Raw genomic sequence first — 4470 nt, 5'->3', positions numbered from 1 at the left:
TACATAACTAAGCATAGTCTAGCATATATGATGTACAACTTCATTAATAAATATACTAGACTAGGAGACATATTTATAGACCGTGACTAGCACATATTTTGAAAAGAATTATTTAATTAATAAAATAATAAGTAATTGAATTTTATGCGATCGAATGAGCCTAAACAAGTCATGTGATCGTATGAGAGACCATGTAAATTAAAAGTGTTGATCAAAGATGTGTGAGGTGATGAGTTGTGGTTGCACAACCAACATTCTTAGGGTAATGTTTACTAAAGCACAAGTATGTTGTGAGGAATTCATTTGTTCATCTACAGTCCATCCTCACACATCCTTGATCACCTTCTACAATTTACGTGGACTCTCATACGATCACATGACCGGTTTAAGATCCCTTAATAGCATAAAATTTAATTATTTATTTTTTGATTAACTAATTATTCTCTTTTTTTCCAAATATGTTACTAAGGGCAATAAATCAATACAGTATATTATTGATAAGGCTTACCGTCTATGATATACACGGGACACAGTCGATGGACCTTATGGTGGAATGCATCGATTACGTGGGTTTTCGCGCATAGATATTGAGCTCCGTAAATAATAAACTACATCGACTTTTCATTTAATTTTTTATAAATCAACATAATCGCGGATAGACCAGATTCGTTTTTCGTTAGCATAGATGAATTATTTTTTACATCTGACAACTGTTTCATTCATCTTCTAACAGGGTAAATTGCAAAAATTCAAAAAAGAAGAAAATTATAAAATTAAAGTGGAGACAAATGCAGGAAACATGAAAATACTTCATTCATAAGTTCATTGCAATGGTTTAGCACCATATTTACAGCAAAATAACCCCGAATAGACCAAATTCATTTTTCATTATCATTTATGAATTAATTTTCACATCTCACAACCGTTTGATTTCATCTTCCAATAGAAAAAATTCCAAAAATTCAAAAAAAAAAAATGCAAAATTAAAGAGGAGACTAATGTAGGAAACAAAGATACTTCATTCATACTTCATTGCAATGGTGTAAAACCATATGTATAGCAAAAGATAAGCATAAACAGTAAAATAAAGAAGCTTTCATTCAACAAATTCCTAACCATGAAAGCTTCTCATTCCAATGAACTTAAAAAAAATAAATTAAAACCTAAATGAAGGGGATAGTGTGTGTGGGGGGGGGGGGGGGGGGGGGGTTGATCATCTCCTCGGGCTCCATGTTGAGCCTCTACACAATTTCTCGTAAAAAACGGGCGATATGCCGGAGTTTACGGTGGCAGTGCTCCCTGTCACACCCCTTTTTTTAACTAAAAAAGAATTTATTTTAAGGTTCGAAAGAGCTTTTATTAACGTGACAAAATAAAGATTGTTTCAAAGAGGATTCATTTTTATAACTAATTCAGATTCGCCACTTGACATAAATCGGGTGTGCCAAGTCACCCTTGGATATCCTTTTCAAAGACGGTTTTGACTCTTTAAAACTGGTTTGCGAATAGAGATTCCGACTAAGGAATTCTGTTGATCGAGGGGAAGGTGTTAGGCACTCCTCAATCTCGTGGTTCGACCACAGTCGCTTGGTGAAGTGTATCGACTAATTTAACACTACGGGTTTATAAACCCACATAAACACACAAAACAAGCAAACAATCAAATCAAACAAAATTCAAAACCAAAATAATGTCCAGTTCGAATTATACAGTTCAAAAATAGAAAAATACAAAAATAGAAATCCTATTCTAGACTAATACTAAACTATGCTCCAATGCTTTACCCGATGCCTTAGGCCTTCATCACGCTCATCGCCCACCAAGTACAAAATTATTCGGGGCATTCCTCGATGATTAAATACATGAAACTTCGGGGTATTTTCCGGCCAAATGAATACACTTGAATAAAATGCGATAAACTAGGAAGAAACATTCACACAACACATTCAAATATTCAACCAAACACAAGTTTTAAAATTTGCCTACCCAAACCTACATTTGACTATCCATTTTAACATATTATAAATCTATTACGTTTCATATCAACAATCAATCAAAATTGTTCCGAACCTAACCTTTTCATCAATTTTTATTTCCACCCCAACTTTCTTTCTCAACCAAAGATTAACACATGATTCGATTATCAATTCAATTTTCGACTCAGAATTCAATATCAACAACATCAACATAACGACAATTAAAGCATGGTAATCATACAAATTTCACATGAATGACATAAAAAATTCCTCAAATCATCCAATCTCAAACAAGACAATTCAATAAATTAAGATAAAGAAGAAAGGACGGGTTAAAGAAATGGACCTTTCGATAATCGATTTCTATTGAAAATAAGAAAATCCAGACTTGAAATTTTGAATAGAACCTCAACAGCAACGAGTCAAACTCAGATAGAGAAACAACAACCCAAAATTGATCACAACAATCCGACTAAGACCAAACAGTATCCAAATTTCCAGAACCATTATGCAGCCAACAAACCCCAAAAGCGTAACAATAGAACAAGTCAGACCGTACATGATTTCAATGAAAGAAAACCGATGTACCTAAGCCTGATTTAAAAAATGACAATATTATAGATGAACCTAAAGCCTCAATCAACCTGACGGAAGACCAAATCCGGTGTAGTTTGAGTTTCGGTGAACTCAAACGGAGGCAGCAAACGACAGACCAAAAATAGATTTCGGTGAGCCTCACTATTTTCGGCTAGATTTAGCTAAAAACCAATGGAAAACAAGGAAAATATTGGGAACTTCGAACCGGACTCGTTGAACGGACAAATTGGACAAACAATAACACTGATTCTAGGGAGATTTCACCAAAATCTGAAGAGGGTCGATTGAATCTCTCAAATCTTCTTCATTTTTTACTCCTAATCGTGTATGTTCTGCGTGGGTATGCATTTGCTGTGATGTGTGTCCGGGTCAGTGAGAGTGTTTGTGGTTTTTTTTGTAAATGTGATGGTGAGTGTTGGTGAGGAAGAAAATGGAAAGAATGAAGTGTGTGTTTTCGTGATGTGTGATGATGTGAAGATTCTATGAGTGAAGGCCTGATTGTGAGTGTATTTGGTGAGAGAATTGTGAGGGCTTGAAGATGAGTGATGCGTTGGCAGTGTCTCCTCTTTCTGGTGGGCCCCCTTTTTTGCAATTTTTAATTTGTCATAAAAATGGAATAAAAATGTGAGGGGTAGGTGACGTGGAGGGTAGGTTAGGTGAGGGTGGAGGTATGGGGTGGGTTAGGTTGTTAGGATGAGGTGTAAAGTTGGTTAGGATAAGGATTAAAACAAGATAGAATTTGTTAGGGATTATGTTAAGGGTTGTTATTTTTTTTGTATTTTTGTGGGGTATAATCAAATGGATGAGGGTGTGTGGTAATGTTAGCTAAAAATGAATAAAATTAGATTTGGGAGGGACAAAATTAGGTATCTACACTCCCTATCCTGTACTAGACCATAGAAGAGACTATTTAGGTTATTTCGGAGGACGTGAAGGTTGTGGTTACGGTGGACCCTCCTTCTTCGCCCGCAACATCCACGCGCAACTAGGACAAACGCATTTCACCTTGTGAAATTTGCCGCAGCTCTTCAACATAGCATAATCAAAAGAATTTATCACAAATGCTACATCCAGCAATAATTTCAGCTCCTTTTTTATTGCTAAATATTTGGTTTAGCTGAAAATTAGTTTCATCAGAGAAGGTGTGGTTGGTTTGTGCTCCCAATCAACACTCTTCTCCCACTTCTTCAGAGAAAATTGGATCTTCTAATTCCATTGAATGATCTTCCGAATCCATTGGATGAGCATCCAAACTATCATCTTCAAATGAATGATATTCGTCAATTGTCTGCTGTGGTGGCAGAATTGTCGGAGACCCCGGGACAACATTTACCCTCAATAATGGCCTAGAGCCATCGACAGCGGCATCCAACATGTATAACGACACATGTCGATTATTTTTTATGAACGTGTGATGTATTTTGCCCCGCTCATTCATTACATAGCTAATCACAATGTTCTTTGGCTCGTAATCTAATTCTCTGCTCTCAATTATGTGTTAAACCATGTCGTTGCACAAACCATTGTGACACAGCGGGATGGGCACTGTCTCCTTTCTAGATGATTTTCACTTCCAATAGTTGGGACCTTCCTCCCACACACCCATATAAATACCACCCACGCTAATTACCTCAGCTACTGCCATAATAAACCACACTAATCGATAATGGATTAAGGTATCGGTTTATAGCTGGTCGATGACTGGTTGATCACTGGTATGAAAAAGTCCGTACAAAGACATGAATGGACTAATTTTGGACCTAATAGATGCCCTCCTAGCTCTGGGATGGAAAAATGTATGTGTAGGACTTCTAAACTACTGAAATATATCTAATGACGAGGTATTAAGCTGATTTGGAAAGCTTTTCAAGCTAGTAAAAATGGTGAAAAAAAATAT

Source organism: Capsicum annuum, chromosome 4, assembly GCF_002878395.1.
Source record: "Capsicum annuum cultivar UCD-10X-F1 chromosome 4, UCD10Xv1.1, whole genome shotgun sequence".
Taxonomy (NCBI): domain Eukaryota; kingdom Viridiplantae; phylum Streptophyta; class Magnoliopsida; order Solanales; family Solanaceae; genus Capsicum; species Capsicum annuum.
Note: the sequence above shows the minus strand (reverse complement) of the source record.